The sequence below is a fragment of the Canis lupus genome, chromosome 3 (genome assembly GCF_048164855.1).
Source record: "Canis lupus baileyi chromosome 3, mCanLup2.hap1, whole genome shotgun sequence".
In the NCBI taxonomy this organism is placed as follows: domain Eukaryota; kingdom Metazoa; phylum Chordata; class Mammalia; order Carnivora; family Canidae; genus Canis; species Canis lupus.
In genome coordinates, this window is record NC_132840.1 from 73,565,211 (window position 1) to 73,573,291 (window position 8,081).

Below are 8,081 nucleotides of genomic sequence, written 5' to 3' on the forward strand. Positions count from 1 at the left end.
AATACCTATAAATGAAAAGAAAAGAAAAAACCACAATCCCTTTGTCACCACTGGAGTTGACTGTCATGCCAAGTCCTTATTCTGAAATAGTAATGGGGGGAGGGGGTCGAGGAAGCAAGCATCTTTCTGCTTCACCATAGAAATCTACCTCCAGGTAACAAGGTGCTCGAGGTAGTGAAGGGAAGCTCTTCTTTACACACACCAAAAAATGTAGCTAATCAAATCAGTGAATGATAAAAAATCTACAACCTCTAATGAAATAATGGATTCAGGCAAGAATTGTCAATGGAGGTGAAAAGCATTAAGGGAAAGGTTTATGGAGAACTGGATAGTTGTTAAATGCCCAAGTATCATCCCACAGGTTCCTTGCTAATCTCAACAGAAAAATCTAACTCTAAAATCAAAGAATTAGGGGCACCTGCGTGGCTTAGTTGGTTAAGCATCTGGCCTTCAGTTTAGGTCATGATCCCAGGGTCCTGGGATTGAGCACCATATCGAGTGCTCCCTCTACCTGCCATTCTGCCTACTTGTGAGCATGCTTCATTCTCTCTCTCTCTCTCTGTCAAATAAATACAATCTTTAAAAAAAAATACCTTATAAAAATAAAAAATAAAAATAAAATCAAGGAATCAGGCTGACATTACCCTGCCCACTAACAGTGGAATAGAGATATTATGCGCCTCCTCTTGTGAATATGAAGTATGCCTCATGTTGCGTCACCTCAAGGCACCTTATTAAAAATGCTTAATCTACACCTTTACATCTAATTTCCAGCTAAACATATAAGTTAGAAAAATGAGTTAAATGACACCACTTGGAAGCTAACAGATAAATTCAGAAGGTGGGACATTCTACACACAAGTGACCCAACCTCTTCCATAAGTCAATGTCGTGAAAGGCTCTTAAGAGGCATAACAACCAAATAGGAGCTCCCTGACTGGGTTTTGAACAAATTAGCACCAAAAGACATTTGGGTAAAGAGGTAACTGGGGAGTTGTGAATAGGATCCGGAGATTAAATGGTCATAAGGAACAGTTCCTTACGTGTGACCATGATATTATACTTTACAAAAATATCCTTAGACATACATGCAGAAAAATTGGGGATAAAATGACTTGAAGTTGTAATTGACTTCAGGAAAAACACAACAGTTGAAGCAGATACAGCAAAATGTTATCAAGTGTGAAATCAAAGTGATGTTTCTTTCTACTTTTCTGTATATTTAAAATATATTTCAAAAACATTTCTCAGTAAATATGTTTTTCTTATTTGTATAAACAGAATATAAAAATAGCCCTAAACAAACTAATGGAGGCATCTGGATGGCTCAAGTGGTTAAGTGTCTGCCTTCGGCTCAGGTCATGATCCTAGGGTCCTGGGATTGAGTCCCGCGTCGGGTTCCCTGCTCCACGGGCTAGAGTCTGCTTCTCCCTCACCCCCTGCCCCTCCTCCCAGCTTGCATTTTCATTTTCTCTCTCTCTCTCTCTCTCTCTCTCTCCAATAAATAAAATCTGAAAAAGAAAATAAAAAATAGAACTACAGGAGAAATTGATAAATCCACCAACACAGAAGACTACAGCATTCTTCTCCCACTTATTGATTTAGGTCAAACAGATAAAATACTAGTAGAGAAGATTAAGTAATATGATTAGCATGCCTAATAGGTGTAGAATCTTGCACTCAAAACTTAGAAAATAAATATCCTTCTCAAGCACATTTGTAAAAAGTCGACTATATACTAGGCCATAAAGTCTTGACACATTTCAAAAGTAGTATGGGCACCCACCAGACCCAGTTTCGTGCTCCCATCAATCCCCAATCAGCCTTGCCTACATCCCCATCCTCCCACCTCTCAGCCCAGATTCCTGCCTTGCATGGACCCAGCTCTGCCTGCTTTCATGTCCATGGTTCTAAAGCTCTGGTAACCCATCATTTCTAACACCACACCAATCTCCCCGCACAAACTGGGGCCAGGGCTGGGCTTTGGCTTGGGTGGTCTTCATCGCTCCCACCATTATGGGAGCCAGAGTAGCTCTAGCACTCAGAGCTTCCCCAGAGCTGCCTGGAAAGGCTGAGCAACATAACATAGAAATTACTATCTATAGGACAAATGTTGAATAATGGAAAACAGGAGACAGGATGGAGCCAGCAGATAAATTACTCATCGTTCTTCCCAGTATGGAACTATTCAGAGAAGCCCTAGTTCCCCAGGGACTGTCCTGTGATTCAGCTTATAGAGCAGTGGTCAGCTCAGGAACTCCTCACCTTGTGATGGCTTTCTCCTTCTCCCTGCTTCACAGCCCTTTCCCTCTGACTCCCACTTTCCTGGGATGGAACCCCATGATAAAGCATTAAGTTGTACCTTTAATTTAGATAATGTTTTTTTTAGATAAGTTTTCTAAGAAACCTAGGCTAAGATAAAGCTCTCTGACTATAATGCTATTAAATCAAAGGCAATAGCTAACAATATTCTTTAAAATATAAAATAGGGGTGCCTAGGTGGCTCGGTCAGTTAAGTGTCTGACTTCAGCTCAAGTCAGGATCTCAGGGTCCTGGAATCAAGCCCCACATTGTGCTCCCTGCTCAGGAGGGAGTCTGCTTCTCCCTCTTGTCTCCTCCTCCTGCTAATGTGCATGCACTCTCTCTCAAAGAAATAAATAAAATCTTTTTTAAAATATGAAATACGCATGTGATGTTAAAAAGACCTCTAAATAATTCATAGGTCATTCATAGTCAAAAATTATATATTTTTTATTCTGAGTAAATTTTATAATCTATTATATACATATACAGACAGATATAGCTATCCATGTGTATATATTCATGGAATGTTCTAGGGTGACACTTAGCAGCTAACCTTGAAATGCCTGTGCTCTTTCCCAACCTGGGCATGTGCAGAGATGGGCCTACTTTTGCCTTCTACAGTCAGAGCATAAGTGATTCCACCAGAGAGGTCAAGAGGGAGCCAGGAATTATACTATGGCTAACACAGAGGCAGTCACAGCAGAGCCCCCTCATCTCTGGAGGAGAGGTGTGGAGAGAGGTTGGTGGGTAGAGAAGATTCTTTCCTTTTCCACAAGGATGGAAGGGAGCTGAATCCCAGAGAGACTGGACCTGGCTCTCACAGCTCCGGTCCAGAGCTAGCTCCGCGAGAGAGTCCTCCGTGAAACCAAACCATCTCAGGGAGCAGGATAGAGCCCTGAGTGTGAACCCTGGCCAGATACCAGGAAAGGGGTGAGGAAAGAAAGGGAGGTGCAGCCCAGTCCATCCATGCTGTGGGGTAGCTAAAGGGAGAATTCTAACATGACATAATCCAGCTGTGTGTAAATGCCACAGAAAAGTGGCATTTGAAATAGAAGTAGCGGGACACCTGGGTGGCTCAGGAGTTGAGTATCTGCCTTTGGCTCAGGGCGTGATCCCGGAATCCCAGGATCGAGTCCCACATCAGGCTTCCTGCATGGAGCCTGCTTCTCTCTCTGCCTAGGTCTCTGCCTCTCTGTCTCAATAAATAAATAAAATCTTCAAAAAAAAAAAAAAACTGAGCCAACTGAAATGTTCTGTTTCTGAGCTTTGGACCAACTTTAAAAAAAAAAATGAAATAGAAGTAGCAATAAGGGAAGAGGGGGAAAGTGAGTGGGGAACAATTAAGAGAGGAAGACAAACCATGAGAGAGACTCCTGACTCTGGGAAACAAAGGGATGCAGAAGGGGACGGGAGTGGGGGCCCGGGGTAACTGGGTGATGAGCATTACGGAGGACACATGATATGATGAGCACTGGGTATGATACTGGATGTTGGCAAATTGAATTTAAATAAAATTTTAAAAAGAAATAGAACTAGCGGCCAATGATTTGAATCCAGCTGGGCTTTGGGGTGAGGGGGAACAGCAGGAATAAAGGCAGGGCAGGGAGGAGCTGGGTGCTCCCAGGAGGGGACAGAACAGGAAGTCAAAAGGAGCTGTAAGATGGCTTTGCAGTGAAAAGAATCTGGGCTTCAGGGCCAGGCACACCTGGACTGGGTGGGGACACCTGGGTGGCTCAGTGGTTGAGCCTTTGGCTCAGGTCATGATCCTGGGGTCCTGGGATTGAGTCCCACATCAGGATCCCCGCAAGGAGCCTGCTTCTCCTTCTGTGTCTCTGCCTCTCTCTCTGTATCCCTCATGAATAAATCTTTAAAAGAAGAGAAAAAAAAAAAAAAGAAAGAAAAAAAAAAAACTGTGTGCTCACTGTGAATGGATTACCCAGTTCTAAACAATGCTGAAGCCTTAAAGAGTCAAACTTCCCTTCAACCCCTCGCCTCCCTCCTCAGAGGCAACCACTGATCTCAGCCGGATCTAGACTCTACAGACACTGAACATCTCTGGGCCTCCATTTCCTCATCTGTGAAATGGGACTAGCAACAATGGCTCTTCCCTCCCAGGGACAAGTGCCCTGAGGGCAAAATGACTAAATATTCGTGTCAAGTACTAGGAGAAGGACCAGGTCCCACAAGCACTCAGCCTATGGCAGTGACTAGCACGTTAGTATTTGCAAACATCCACAAACGGGTTGTCTACTTGTTTTACAAAATGCATGGGGTTTAAATTCTAACTCTGCTACCTAAGAGTTACATCTTTGGGAATTTTTTTTTTTTTAATTTCTCAGCGCTTTGTTCTTATCACGGGTAAAATGGGGATAATTATACTCGCCTTCCAGGAATATCATGAGACTTTGATATGTTGCAGGAAAGTGACTTGGGACCCTAGGGATTCGATTCGTGTTTGCCTTCGTCATGACTTTATGAGGTTGAGGTTACTCTTGCCCACTCCCAGAGGCCTCCACTTCCTGGTTAGGGCCAAAGATGAGGGAAAACAATGGGTAGGACAAAGCCCTGCTTTTCTAAGCCTCCTGCAGGGAGTACCAGGGTGAGCACTAGGTTCGGGCCAGGGACCCACACCTGTAGTCTGAGACTAGTACTTGTTGAATGTACCCACAAATCAGCTGGGAAACTTGCTACAGAGCAAATTCTGCTTCAGTAGATTTGACCAAGGGGTGGGGGGTGGGGAGCAGGGAGAAGACCTGAAATCCTCTCTAACAAGCTGAATGGTGATGCTCATGCTGACTACATTTTTCAGAAGCCAGGGCGCCCAGGACTCCTACCCCTCCCATAGCCCACCTGAAAGCTGTCTACAGATGCTCGGCCTTGTCAAGGCCTCAGACAACTGACCTCGCAATCCACTCTGGCCTCCCTCTGGGCAGGCCTGGCACATCCCTAGAGACTCCAGGCCTCCACCGATCCCATCCCTTCAAGGAAAGGGGGGCAGGGGGAGATATATATATATATAATATCTCTCTTCTCTGGGGAAATATATATATATATAGGTGTGCAAAGGTTCTGAGACAAAAAGAGGCTGATATGTGAGGCACAGCAAGGGAAACAAGGAGGCTAGGAGTCCACAGAGGGAGAATGTGAGAAAAAGATGACATCAAAGAGGCAACAGGGGGGCACCTGGGTGGCTCAGTCAAGTGTCTGCCTTTAAGCTCAGGTCATGATCCCAGGGTCCTAGGTTCGAGCCCCATGTCAGGCTCCCTGCTCAGCAGGAAGTTGCTTCTCCCTCTGCCTCTGCCCCTCCCCCTGCTCACAGTCTCTCTCTCTCAAATAAATAAAATCTTAAAAAAAGAAAAAAAAGAGGCAATAGGGGCAGAACAATAGAGCCTTCTGGGTGATAAACTGGAAGGTTCTGAACAAAAAGTAATATCTAATTTTTTGCAATTTTTAAGACGTACTTTACATACAATAAAACTCATCATTTTTAGTATAGAGCTCTGCCAATTTTGACAACCATGTACAAGCAAGCAACCATAGCTCCATCACCCGCCAAAAGCCTCACTGGCCCTTGAGTGCCTTCCCCACGCCCACCTGCAGCCCCCCGCAACCACTCATCGGTTTCCATCACTACCATGTTGCATTTCCCAGGAAGGCACAGAAATGGGACAATAAGGTAGGTACTTGCTCAACCCTGAACTCTTTCCCTTAGCATAATGCTAACGTTAGAGGTTCATCCACACTGGCACACACAGCTCTTTATCACGGAAGGTTAGGCTGCAGTATGGCTGGACGACAGCTTGTCCATCCATCCATTCACAAGCTCAAGGACATTTAGATTGGTTTGTTTGGCAATGACAAAGCTTCTATAAACACGCGTGTATAGATTTCTCTGTGACTGCAAGTTTTCATGAATTTCTTCTGACAAAGAATGAGAGCAAATTCACCCTCCCATCTGAAACAACTCAAAAACTGAGGCCGCCGTGTGCGGAATGGATTTCAGACACAGGACCCGAGGCAGCATAGGACCAAGATCTCCGAGAGCAAAGAAGCAAAGCAAGTGCGCCCTACATCTACTCAGGTACAGGAAGGGGGAGCCGGCCAGAGCCTGGCAACCTGCCAGAGCCCCGGAGATGGGGGAACAGCGCCGGTGAGGCTCACCTTGCAAAGGCCTGGAGCAGAGCGAGCTTCACGGGGAGAACTCTGGAGACCTGCAAAGGGGCCCCTGGCGTCTGTGGAGACCAACGGAGAGGCCTGCAGGTGAGGGAATTACCTGCGGCGCAGAAGAGCCTCAGCAGAGGTGCAGCCAGAATGGGAGCTCACACCGGGCGGAATAAGAACGTTGCCACTGACTTTGTAATTCATGGGAGGTAGGAAGGGTGCTCAAAGGGTGCTGCCTCCGGAGGGGGTGGGATCAGCCCCAGATGAAAGGCTGCCCTGTCAGCCCCAGGACTTCCACCCTCCACCCTTCCCCGTGCCTTTGCCGGGACCTCCCATGGTCTCCTCCCACACCCCACCATCAGTGTCAGCTGAAGGCTCGCCAGGACTCTGGGCAGGTGTCTGGCCCTGTGAGTTCTAATTGCCATCACCTTCCAGTTTCTCATCAACTTAGAGCTGCAGGGCTTAGCCAGGGTCCCCTCCCCGCACTGTGGTCAGGAAATCCTCTCCATGCTGTAAGCTCAGCCAACAGTAGGATAACCTTGCTTGTCTATCCTTCTTTGGAATCACCGGCCTCCAATTCCTTTGCTCCTACATCTGAAAACCACCATGTCATCTATTCTTTCCCGTTTCTTAGGTGTTTGAGGTTCAAAGATACATGGTCCCCAAGTCTCTGCCTAGTCTGGAAGCACAGATGACATCATCTCATTTTGTTTTGAAAGGATCACTCAAGAGACCAGACCGAGGTCGGGCATGGGCAGAGGTAGGAAGAGCAGTGAGGAAGGTACTGTGGGAATCCGGGCAAAAGCCCATGGCGGCCTGCTCCAGGATTGCACAGGTGATTGAGTTCAGGGTGCATTTTGAACACAGAGCCGATGAGATTTGCTGTTCAAAGGGTTTCAGGTGTGAGAAAAAATAGGCAGGCGTAGTAGACTCTACCCTTGCTGGCCAGAACTCATTCATACATATCCTCAATTCCTTACCAGTGTGGCCTTATGCCCGACAGCCAGGAACGATTCTGAAGCCAGGAGTGCTTGGGTAATCCATGTTCAGATCATTTAAGATCAACAATAAGAAATGTGCATGGGTTGGGTCATTCCTGAGATACAAGCCAAAGCTCCTCTCCTCTCCTACCACCAGATAGCTTTTGCCCTGGAACAGCCAGCGGGAGGGACCAGCCAAGCAAAGCCCAGTGTGCTCATATACACCAGACAGTATTTGTCTGTGCTTTTCAAAGTCACCCTTGTTTCTTTGAAGCAGATTTCACCTGTCGCCAAATGTTAACCTGGGGCAGGGGGCCCCGGAGGAAGGGGAATGTGAGGACATGTAGTGTGGTACCAGGATCATTACCAAGGTCAGCAGCATAGGCAGGGCCCTGGCAATGACTCCAGTACTAAAGGGCCAGCTTTCCAACTTCTCCAGAGAAGGAATCAGCACTAGTATAACTTGAATTCCCCGGGAATGTGCCACACATTCTTCGACATTTTCCACGTGTGATCTTACCGAGGCAGGTAACATTTTAGACAAGGAGACTGGGGAGACTGGGGCTCAGGGAAGCAAAGGAATTTGTCCCAGTTACAGCTGACAAGTAATAAAACTGGAACCCAACTCCCAGTGAG